Source organism: Python bivittatus, unplaced genomic scaffold, assembly GCF_059951505.1.
Source record: "Python bivittatus isolate LINGU-HERP-01145 unplaced genomic scaffold, Pbiv_v1 ctg000680_np1212, whole genome shotgun sequence".
Classification (NCBI taxonomy): domain Eukaryota; kingdom Metazoa; phylum Chordata; class Lepidosauria; order Squamata; family Pythonidae; genus Python; species Python bivittatus.
The window spans coordinates 3,610,385-3,623,055 of record NW_028277095.1 but is presented as its reverse complement, the minus strand read 5'-3'; the positions used below and the strand labels follow the sequence as shown (position 1 = coordinate 3,623,055).

At 43.9% G+C, this 12,671-nt stretch overlaps 1 protein-coding gene across 5 annotated transcripts in view; it reads right to left on the bottom strand.

Moving 5' to 3' along the window:
* SLC39A14 (solute carrier family 39 member 14) overlaps positions 1 to 12,430 on the bottom strand; it is a 39,630-nt gene extending 27,200 nt beyond the window's left edge. For 2 of the 5 annotated variants that reach the window (XM_088152062.1, XM_088152060.1), the window contains exon 1: positions 12,354 to 12,430. The gene's annotated coding sequence lies outside the window, so the exon portion shown is untranslated. Of the gene's footprint in view, positions 1 to 1,287; positions 1,304 to 12,353 lie in introns of those variants that run through there. The other 3 variants (XM_088152063.1, XM_088152061.1, XM_025171683.2) reach the window with 3 other exon arrangements.
* Between the last annotated feature and the right edge of the window lie 241 nt (positions 12,431 to 12,671).

Below are 12,671 nucleotides of genomic sequence, written 5' to 3'. Positions count from 1 at the left end.
AGGACTCAATAGGTCCAAGACTGCTTAGCTTTTCAAAACAGGCTCTAGCCAAGGATGCCAAGGGCCTGTCCATGGCTTCGGGTCAATCCAGGTAAACAGAGGGCCAACCTAACCGTGGTGAAAACTGGGTTTTGTTGGCAAATCAGTTCTCTCTGCCAATCCCGCTGCTATCACCTACAAAAGAACTGCATTTCTAGGCCCCACTCGGCAGGCTCATAGCCCACAGTCAATAGTGATTTCTGCTGACGTGCTGCAGACTTTAGTCGCTTCTGGAGCGTGACCCGCAGCAGCTCTGGATCACAGCCCAGAAGATAGCAGTTAGTGGGACAGGCTGAAAACTAAAGAAACGTATTTGCAATTCCTATCAAAAAACCCAAACCAGATTGGATGGGCCTGCCCCGCTACCTCTCGAATCGTAAGTCCAAACAAACTGAACCAGGAGTTCCCATACTTGCGTGGATTGCCTTCTTATCAAAAAGGGATCAGCATTCCCATTGCCTTAAGAGCTTGCTTTCACAAAATATCAGAAATTCTTTAAAAATATAGTTGTTCTTACAGGGTGGGGAGAAGTTAACACATGCTTTTGCACAAACATAGCCTCGGGCGGAATGACAGACAAATTTAAATTACTATTTTCTTAAGCCTACTCTAGGCAGATTTTTTAAAAAAGGCATAATGGCTGCAATTGTTACTTCGCCAAACATTCAGAAATGCACCAAGAGCTCTGTGTAAAGCAGGGGTGCGGCCCCAAAGCCCCGACAGCATTCAAACATCTTCCACCAAATGAATGTGAATGTAGGGAAGATGCTTAATTGTCATGGAATTTAAATTCAACTAAATCAAATTTAGTTTGGGGAGTTTACTTTGGGGTGGGGTGTAGCACCCAGCATGCTGTTCAACAGCAAAGTGTGACTCTGGCCCTCCAAATAGCTACATACGTCTATTGTAAAATAATAGTAATGTAAAATAATACATGGAAATACTGAATAGCAATGTTTTGTTATTATTTCAAGGGAAAGATCAGAAATAATAGAGCCCAAAAGAATATTTGGCCCTGTCCTATCTGCCACCTTGTCTTTTTGCTAAGCTAAGTAAAAATCTAAAGCGTTGTTGTTTTTCTTCACAGAGCATATATTTCAGTTCTTTTATCATATGGCTAGGAACAGCACCTTACATTTATAATGAAATTTCCTGCATTAGCTACATCCTTCCAGAGCAAAGTGTAGTTAGGTGTACTCCTAATATATTTACGGTGAAGTCCATCCCACTGAACACAATAGGACTTACTTTAAAGTTCGCATCGCCAGTGCGAATGGACATAGTGATACTCTTTCCTTACTCAGCAGCATAAGATAGAACAAGAAAGCCCCTTCTTCCTCTTCCTCTCATCTTTTGAAAACAAGAAATGCACTTTGAGATCCAACTGTGCTAGAGTCACTGCTAAAAGGAATAGTCATTCACAGAAAAAACTATGTTCATTCATTCATGGCTGTGTAATCCAGGAAGGCTAATCATAACTGGAGAAAAAAGCTACATAATTAAGCTGATAGTGGTAAGAGGAAAAAAGGTTTCCACAAGGGAAGGGATCAGTGGATAATGGAAGAGTTTCTAGAATGCAAACAGCTATGATTCATGGAAACTTTGAGTAAACGGAGATTTTATCATTCCGTTGCTCCTCGGCCCCTTCCAAGTGCCAAGATGCAGGAGCAGGTAGTAGCATAAACTTTTCAGATGGAAATTTAGAAGGCAGGAGAAGGAACAAACAAACCAGGCTGTGGAAATATTAAAGCCAAAACGAAAAGGCAGGACAGGAGCAAGAAATCAAGGGCAAGCTATAAAAAGAATCTGTCGCTTTGCCAGCATTTCATTTCTAGGCTAATTCCTGCTCTTGGGTGCTACGTGGCAAAGGAGCAGGCCTCCATGAAATGCCCAGGCAAGAGACACAACGTGCAGAAGTCTCAGAAACAGTGTTTTAAACATTATTCAGCATCTTATGAAAGGGGAAAAGATATATATGAACACAGGTAAAAGCCAATCCGGAAAGAGTCTTTATTTAGCACTAGGCCTGGTCAGGAAGTAATTGTTTCCTGTAAGACCCTCAACTTCTTTGGTGTTCTTTCAGGAGAATCAATTGCTTTGCTAAGCAAAGTTGTTAATCACGGTTTTATTGAACAATACTAAGCCATAATGGGTGGGCTCACACATTGTGACAAACCATAAGCCAACGAAACACATTGTATTTTGCTAAACACAACTAGTTGTATGAGAAGATCTTCTCTATGTAATTGTTGTTCCATTGTTTTCTTTTTTTTTCTCTTCTCTTTTTGCTGTTTCTGTTTGTTCAGTTTTATTAAATAAATAACAATGGGATGGGCTCACATGTCATGCTAAAACTAAACCATAATTTATGAGCTCCAATATATGGCTTCATACAATACACAACAGCAAAATCATTTTGCAAAACTAGTCGGTTTCTCTCTAAAAGGCTGAAGGTTTTTCTATAAGAACAGTTAAAAGACCATCCACTTATACTGGACATCACTCAGGTCAGTAACTCTCACACATTTCAATTAAGGTCAGAAACATTTCAATAAGCCACCATACCAAGGAGAATAGTTTTGCCTTTATGCAATTTATTCAGATCTTCTGGAGCTGAAACATTTAAACACTTCTGGTTATTGACACTGTAGGACCCCTTCAGTTCACTGCTTTTTCTATGGTTCAGACAATCAGGCCTCCACTAGAGAAATCAACATTGCAGCTCTTGGCTCCAGCGGGAAGTCCAGCTCAATTAAATGGTTTTCAAACCCTCTCCTCCCATAGAGTTATATTATTAGGATACAGCTCAGAAGAAATGAGTTCCAGGACAAGGATTCTCTTACCCTGAAATGCTCAGCTCCAAACAAAACTAGAATTGCAATGGATGAAGCCAAGATATTTAATAGATCCTAAACTTGTTCTTAGCAGTAATTCACATCAGATGGATTTTTTTTTTTTTTTTAAGATAAGTAGTATCACATTCTTAATAACAGTCTCAATCAAAAACACAAAAGACCCGGATCTGGAAAGAGTTCGAACTGAGAAGAGGAAGAAGGTGGAAAGGAACGTTTAATAGCCACTAACGGCAGATCGGGACTGATTTGATTGGTTAAACTGAAAACGCTCCAGACAAAAACTTGAGTTTTTCAACAATGTGCTACTGTGAACAGCCTGCACATTAGTGGTTAGGCAAAACCACTAATGGGCCTCCAGCAGTGCCCCACCCCAGCTACATTTCTATAAAGCTATTGCAGGTGGGAGTATTAGACAGTAGTACCAAACCAACCATCTCAAAAACTTAAGCAAGATCAGACCTGGTTAGTATTTGGATCAGATGATACCAGGAAACTAAGGCTCTAGGCTATATATACTGAGAAGTCAAAAACATATCCTGGAAGAAAGCAAAGAGAAGCTACTTTCTTACTTTTGCCAAAAAAAACCCTACATGGAAGTGTCCACGATGACAGTAAGAGTTAAACTCAGCTTAAGAGCCTTTATTTTACAAGCAAGATGTTCCCTCTGTTTCCCTTCAATTTTCCAATGGATGTATTGCTTTTGGAAGCAATCTATGTTGAAACAGTAAAGGTACAAAAAGGGTGCATTTTCTGGGCTTGCACAATAGACTATCTATTGTAGGCTTGCACAGTAAGCTACTCAAAGGGGCTGGAGTGGTACTACATGCTAAGTTACAAAAAGTCTAATCAAGGTTAACACAGCTAAACATGTAGGGAAATGCAACTGCCAGGTCTTTTTCTGACCTGATTATACAGGCTGCGTGAGCACAGCTCCCAAGAAACTCCCAGAACTATGTAATAATTCCTCAGCCAGACCCATTTTTAAGCAATACTCTTATTGGTCAAGGGTAAATTAGCCTCTATCAGAGCAAGCAGTCCTGAGACCTGGGACAGAGTTGATTACAGCTCCAAGGTCCACCATTAGATATAGCACCAAACATAGATATGTGTGCATCTACAAATTAATAAAATGAGGCAGAAGATTCATCTGTGAAAAAGGAACAGTACAGGGCATTTGTTCCCAATGCCCTTCTGAGCCGTGCTCATGTACTGGCCCATATGGTCCTATCAGCCAATAACCTGCCTCTGCACAACATGGAAAGTCCTATAAGGCATCATAGCCACCAATCTACAGGACGATAGAGGCCAGTACCTGAGCACAGCTCAGAAGGGCATTGGGAACAACACCAGAGGCTCAAAACACCAGTTGCTCACAGGCAGTCGCCCAAGACTCAATCCAAGCACAGCCTGGATTGACTACAGGAAAGCCTACGACTCAATGCCAGATGCACGGATCTGTGAATGCCCGGCACTATACAAAGTCAACAGGACACTAAGGACCTTCCTCAAGAACTCAATGGGACTGTGGAAGACAACACTGGAAGTGAACTCAAGACAGCTCGCACAAGTGGCCCTCAAGTGCAGCATATACCAAGGTGATGCACTGTCCCCGCTGCTGTTCTACATAGGCTTGAACCCCCTCAGCCAGATAATCACAAGGACTGGGTACGGATACAAGTTTAAAAGTGAAACTACCATCAGCTAATTCTTCTACATGAATGACATCAAGCTGTATGCTAAGTGTCAGAGTCTGCACACTCATTCCCAAAGTTCAGTAAATCCTCTGGACTCTAATTACAGTGGTACCTCGGGTCACGAACGCTTCTGTTCACGAACAATTCAGTTCACGAACAGCACCGTTCACAAAATTTTGCTTCCGTTCGCAAACTCTGCATCAGGTGACGAACAGGATCTGCAGCCATCTTCCCTGCTGTGACACATGGTCGTGGCTTCCTGTAGGGAGGGGGACTCTCCCTCCAAACAATAACCGCCTCCCCACCCACCTTCCTGTACTCCACGCCAGAAGTCGCCTCGAGCAAGGTTAGCGTTCTCTCTCTTCGTACTGTACTGTACTGTACTTTGTTTCATATTTTTGTGGTTTAAAAAAAAAATACATATGGTTCAGAATGGATTAACCATATTTACATTGAACCTTATGGGAAAATTTGATTCGGGTCGCAACCAATTCGTGACCCGAGGTACCACTGTAGTTCCATTAAAGATTTCTTTATTGAGAGAAATGTACAGCATCTATAGGTTGTTGAGTCTAAGCATTGCTAAGCAAAACCCTTCCTCTTAACCCCTTCCCCCCCCTCTACTTTCTTTTCCCGCTTGAAATTCCTCGCGCCTTTCTCCTGGTCTCACAGTTGCTTGACCTTGCTGGCGCCTCTGTAGAGATAACAGTAGCACCTGGCTTGGCTTCCTCCCCCCCTCTCTCCTGACTTTGATGGCAGGAACAAGCAAGCAGGCCTCCAATTAACAATTATAACATTTAACCCTGTCCACTATGCATCACTAGTCTACATTCAGTTAAGCTTTGATTTCTAGCTTGCGCAGATCCTGACATGAAGAGTGAACAAGACATCGCCTCACTGATCCACCTGACATGGATCTACAGTGAAGACATTGGGATGTCATTTGGACTGGAGAAGTGTGGCAGGATGATAGTAAAGAGAGGGAAGGTAGTTAAGACCGATGGAGTGGAACTACCAGTGGGCCACATAGCAGACATACAGACCAGCTACAAGTACCTTGGTATCCCACAGTCACATAGGAACCACGATGAGGAGGCAAGGAAGACAGCAACATCCAAGTACCACCAAAGGATAAGACAGGTCCTGAAGAGCCAGCTCAATGGGAAGAACAAGATCCACGCCATCAACATGTATGCCCTGCCAGTCATCAGATACCCTGCCGGTATAGTGAGCTGGCTGAAGGAGAACATGGATGCTGCCAATGTGAAGACCCGGGAGCTCCTCATAATGTACAGAGGTTTCCACCCCAAATCCAACACCCAGAGATTGTACACCAGCCGCAAAGAGGGAGGGCAGGGTCTGGTGAGTGTCAAGCCACTGTCCTGGACAAAACCCAGAACATCCAGGAATACATCAGTAAGATGGCACCCAAAGATAAGCTGCTGAGAGAATACCTGAGGCAGCAGCAGATATAGGAGGAAGTTCAAGTAGAGGAAATGCCATGACAAGACAAGACCCTGCATGGGATGTATCACTGACAGATAGCTGAGGTGGCTGACGTTGGGAAATCCTGCCAGGGGCTGGAAAGGGCTGGACTAAGAGACAGCCCTGAGGCACTGATCACAGCAGCACAAGGACAGGGACTAAGCACCAGATCCACAGAAGCAGGGTCTACCACACTAGACAGGACCCAGGTGCAGACTGTGCAGAGAGGCCTCAGAGACAGTCCAACACACAGTGGCAGGGTGCAAGATGCAGGCAGGAACAGCATACACTGAATGGCACAACCAAGAAGCTAGCACTGTGGACAGGAACATCTGCACAGGGTATGGGCTAGACCCCCCCCAAGTCCAGATGGGAGATTCCACAGAAGGTCCTGGAGAATAACAGGGCTAAGATCCTGTGGGATTTCCAGATCCAGATGCACAGGCAGGTACTGGCCAATCAACCAGACATCATGGTAGTAGACAAGGACCAGACGACAGCGGTGGTGATAGATGTAGCGGGGACAAGCGACAGCAAGATCAGGAAGAAGGAATATGAGAGGCTGGAAAAGTACCAGGGCCTGAAGGAGGAACTAGAGAGGATGTAGAAAGTCAAGGCCAAAGTGGTTCCAGTGGTGGTAGGAGCACTCAGGGCTGTGACTCCTAAGCAGGGCGAGGGGCTCCCACAGATCCCAGGAACAACATCAGAGCTCTCTGTCCAGAAGAGTGCAGTGCTAGGAACAGCTAAGATACTGCGCAGAACCCTCAAAATCCCAGGCCTCTGGTAGAGGACCTGAAACTGAGGAAAACACACCCCACTTACAGGGGTGAGAGGGGAATTTTATTTATATATATATGTATCATGACATCCTGTTACAAATCCAAGACTGGAAATTTATTCAAGACATAAAAATGGATCTATTAAATTCTAACAAGCATAAAACAGAGTTTAAAGTTTCACATGAAAATGATTTTACGATAAAGCAGTACTCTCTTTAAACTTCATGGTATTATAAAAGAACAAAACAATATAAACGTTAAAGATAATATTCCACTCTGACCTCTTTAGATCAATGTGTGAAACCTGATTATATCTCCCTTTTCCTCTTTGGTAATTAAATAAACATTACCAAATCTGTACAGATGTCAAGTTTTTGGCTGCAATTGCTTGGATATAAGAATATGCAGCATGTGTTTGACCAACCCAGAAAAAGAAGACAGAAAATGTCCTACTTTTTTTTTTAAAAAAAGGAAAAATTAGAACAATTCTTGCTTAAACTTTTTGTTGTATCAAGTATATACACATCAAGATATTACAAATTTCCTCTCACCACCATGAAAAGAAAAAAAGAACACATGGCCCATGTTATATTTAATCAAATATTTTCTCTTTTTAAAGCCGTTGTTAAAAAAAAGAGAAAAATACTTATTCAAGTCCTCTTAACAAAACCTCTGAAGTGTATGAAGCATCCTGCATTACAATGAGCATTTTTGCTATAAGGGATCACTTTTGATCAAGAAAGAACTAGACACACAGTTCTCCTGATTCCTTTAGAACAGTGTCTTTCAAACTTGGCAACTTTAAGATATGTGGACTTCAACTCCCAGAATTCTGGGAATTGAAGTCTACACATTTTAAGCTTGCCAAGTTTGAAAAACACACTGCTTTAGAGCTTATTTTTCTGCCCAGTATGCTGTCAAAAAATTAAGGGCAAGCCCTTAATGAGCAACACTCCTTCACACCTCCTGCTCTGCCAAGAAGCTGCCATCACTACATCAATACTGGCTCACAGCAAGTCACACGCTCTTAATTCTGTACTTCATCTCACCAACAACCTTCTGGACATTCCATCAGCATGGCATGACACCTAAAACAAGATGCCAGAAAGATATTTACCAGGGCAAACAGAGAGTTCAGTTTAAGCACTATCACAATAACGTCAAGAAGGTCTTCATTTTTTAAAACATGTTGCTGCAATGTTCATCCTTATGGGTACTAAGGCTCTCCTTGAATACTGAAGCTCTGCAATGTATTCAACATAGTGCAGATACTTGTAAGATGTAAAATGAGACTGTATACATATGACATGGTACAGAAACTACATAATATCTGGTAAAGTATTTGTAATCCAGTTATAGAACTGTAGGGCATTTGTTAAATCGTAAGTCTCTTGAGTTGAGCTCAATGCCTGATAACTTTATGGACAACTTGGAAGTGATTTTCTATTGGCTTCTTCAGGAACGTTTGTTCATCTTCCAAGTCCAGTCTACAGCCCGGATATTTCCCAGTGGTCTCCCATCCAATCAGACAAGGCCAACACTATTTATCTTCTCAGCCCAGGTTGGGTTACCCAGGTGTTGTCACCTGAGAAGCTTTGTATTTCTTAATTACAGTGGTACCTCGGTTCACGAACTTAATTCGTTCCACAATTTAGGCAGCAAACCGAATTGGTCGCAAACCAAATCAAATTTCCCCATAAGGTTCAATGTAAATAAGGTTAATCCATTCTTGACCCCTACGAATGTGGTCGCCAACCGATTTTGGTCGCCAACCAAATCAAATTTTCCCATAAGGTTCAATGTAAATACGGTTAATCCGTTCTGAACCATATGTATTTTTTTTTAAACCACAAAAATATGAAACAAAGTACAATACAGTACAGTATGAAGAGAGAGAAGTTACTTGAGGCGACTTCTGGCGTGGAGGACAGGAAGGCGGGTGGGGAGGCAATTATTGTTTGGAGGGAGAGCCTACAGCAAGCCACGACCACATGTCAGAGCAGGGAAGATGGCTGCGGGTCGTGTTCGTCACCCAATGCAGAGTTCGTGAACGGAAGCAAAATTTTGCGAACAGTGCTGTTCGTGAACCGAATTGTTCGTGAACAGAAGCGTTCGTGAACCAAGGTATTACTGTACACAATCAATTCTTAGATTATTTTAGGAATTAATAAATCAGTCATGCAAACCAGATCATCAATAGTGAATGGGGATATATTAATCAATTGACATTATATTGTGTTTCCGGTAACAGCTTTCCTTCAGGTGTGGGTAGTGAGTTGATTAATTTGGAAATTTATCAAAACTGCTGACCTAGGACTTCATTTTTCGTCGGTTTTTATTGTAAAAACGGTGTGCTTTTTGCATTTCAAAATTACAGCATGGTTAAGGGCAGAGGCAGTCAAAAGAGGGCTTTGTGCAAAAAGGAATTTACAGCAGAGAAGCCCAATTCCCTCCCTACTCTTTTACCATTTGCTTTCCCAAATGACTTTTCTTTTCCTTAGGAAATTCCAAGAGAACTCTTTGCCATAGCAAACATGTTTTTGAAATCTCAAAAGAGAAAAGTTGTAGGGATGCGGTCCACAGATAGCTTCTAACAGCATTCCTACCTGGAGAATATACTGTACAGATTCCCTTCCACAAGCCTAAACTCAAGATAAAACACTATGACACAACCTTCTTCACAACTTTCATGATAGTACTACTGCCTGAGTAAAGTACTCAGTCTTATCCAGAAATGGAAGGATTACCTGGAGCAAAGAAGATTCAACGGGCCCCAAGAAGCAGCAATAATCCAGATCTGATATCTTGCAACAACCTAGACTGCAAGACATTTTCCTCACTGACACTTTAAAGATTATTATTTGCATGATTCACATGCTTTCTGTAAGAAAATAAGCCTCATTTAGTATCCCCCAAGTGTGCAATCCATGTATATCTACGTCACACTACAATTCTTCTTTCTTTACAGAAGGTGCAGTCACTCTTTCGTATCAGAAAAACGTCCAGCATTTCCACACAGTCCCTTGCTCAATAAGCACACATACATTTGCTTATTTTTGCAAAGCCTGGACAAACCAGGCTTTTTATTTCACTTAGCTAAAAATATACATACACACAAGGGGCCCAAAATATCTTCCATGCATCTGGTACTTTCAGATTATTTCATTAGCATGCTATTAACTCACCATTACTTAATGAGAACCACCAACCTCAGCCATAGCCTGCCGGTGTGAGCACAGCTCCACATCCCCTCCTACTTCACCTTTCTGATTTGCAACCCCCCCACAACTATTCCTGCAACTATTTGATTATATTCAGCTTCCTCAGTCCCAGTCTTGCTAAATCCACCATACTCCTTCCAAAACATTAGTGCTTCAAAATGACTTCCCCAAGCCCTGTTTTGTTGGTGGCCCATAACAGCTGATATTCAGGACCAAATTTCTCCAAGGTGTGCATTTACTTCCGAGGATTATCTAAGTTTGATAGGAATTGGATAAATATCCTTCTCCCAAATTCCTCATATTTAGCTCCTCCGTATTTCTTACTCAGGATTACAAAGCCCAGATATTCATGATATCACTGCCCCTTAAGCCCATAGACACACATCACTTTTATTCCCCAACCAACAGCTAAGAAAACTGGCTAAATTTACACAGCTTAACGGAAGCACAGTGGCTGCATTCACATCACATGAGGTCCCCAGATAAATAATTCCATTTAACTTGATGGAAACACCCACCACAAACTCCCCAATCCCATTTTGACTTAGGCCAGTGTGTTGCACAAATCCAGCCCCTACCTGCTGGCAAACTTGGTACCTATTCCTTGCTATTGCAAATATTCTGCCAGCCCCTACTCATCCCATCACATATGTAAACCTAACAGCTTATTGTGCCAGAGTTACTATCCAGGCCCTTCAGGATCTCCTCTCTCCACACTTTCCTTCAAGAAATACCTCTCATTTCACCTTGCTGACTCCCCACATGAGATAAAAAGAATAAATAATGATCTTACGTAAGGAATATCCCCGCATATCAGGTTGGGTCTGTGCAGAATGGGGCTTAAATATGAAACTGTATTTGAATAAAGTAAATATGAATTCTTAGGAGATTGTTCTAGGTGGCACAGCTCAGCCAGATTTAGTGATTAGGCACTGAGGGCACAGAAATTGAAGGAGGACAAGACGACTGCTACTTGGAAAGAAATCCACAATTTTCAGAAAAGAGACAATTCAGGGAATACTGCTGGATGGGGAGAGGGGAATAATGATTCCCAGAGGGAAGCCCTTTAGTATAACGCATGCAATGAGCAAGCAGAACTACAGTATACACAAGGATCAAATGTAATGAGAGCTTTTCTGCAGATGGGTTGGAGGGCTCACTGAAACTGAGGGTGGAATGGGAAATGTAGTAGATGCTGGTGTCAAGCCCTTATGGAAAGATGCAGCAGAGAACTAGGTAAACCTGAGATTAGGTTATGTGTGATGAACAAACTGCTCTCAGCAAAAAGCAACGAGCTATTCAATAAACCACAGATGGGAAGAAGAATTTCTGAAGCTTTCTGGGAATACTTACTCATGATAAAAGTCAACGTTACCCAGCCTGGGCACCCACCCAATATATCAACTTCAACGCCCAAAATCCAAAGAGAGCCCAGATATTGCTGAGAATGCTGGGAATTGAAATGCACACATCTGGACGAGGTAGCTTGAGAAACACTGGCGTAATGGAACAGATTAAGCCTGTTATGATCGGATGGAAGAAAAGTTATACTGGGAAATTTACGGTACAACAAGCAGACGGGTTTCATCCTCGGACTTTGAGAAGAAGGAAACAGATCAGACTGGAAAAGGGAAACTAGGCTGAGGAGTCAGATCCTTTCCTGGCAAAGCTCAAGGCAACAGATTTTTGCCCCCCCCAGCTCACCGACCCTTAGAGGAGGGGAGAAAGGAGGTCATCCCTTACAGCAGTGTTTCTCAACCTCAGCAACTTTAAGCGGTCTGGACGTCAATTCCCAGAATTCCCCAGCCACTGGGGAATTCTGGGAGTTGACATCCAGACCGCTTAAAGTTGCCGAGGTTGAGAAACTCTGCCTTACAGGGCCCCTCAATGGATAGGGGGTAGCCCCCCACCCCCAGAAGGCAAGATCTGGGGGGAGGAGGCGAAGGCGTACGTCGTGAAGGGGCAAGCAGCAGTCTCCCCACCTCCCTCCAGAGGAGCTGGACTACAACTCCCATCATCCCCGCTGGCGCAACGAGGCGAGGGGCTGGCGGGGATGATGGGAATCGTAGTCCAACTGCTCTAGAGGGTGACAGGTTCAGGGGGGACAGGCTGTAAGGTAGGGGGAGCCTGGCCCCCCCACACAAGCCCCCGCACCACCTCCTTGTGCCCCCTAACCTCCCCGCTCTGTCCCCGTTTGCCCCTTCCCCTCGCCTCCCCCCGTCCCAGCCTTCCAGCCCCCCGCTCGGCGGCCCAAGCATCCCCTCCCGCCTCCCTTCTCACCTTGCAGCGCGCGACACCACCTCGCACCACTCCAGGCCCGCGGTAAGGCGGAGGGACTGACTGGCGCCCGCCGCCGCGCATGCTCATTATCAAGAGAGCGGGCGCCCCGCCTCCGCGCCGTCATTGGACGCGCCCCCCTGAACTCCCATTAGTCCGCCCGACAGCGACGCCCCGCCTCTCGCGCCGGGGATTGCAGGAAATTAGCCTAGCCGCGCCCCCCTCGGAGGAGCCGGTACCGCGTGGCGCATCGAGGAGGCAGGGGGAAGGGGAGGGGGTCATTTGCGCGCGACGGGGGCGGATTTTTGCTCCCTCCCCTTC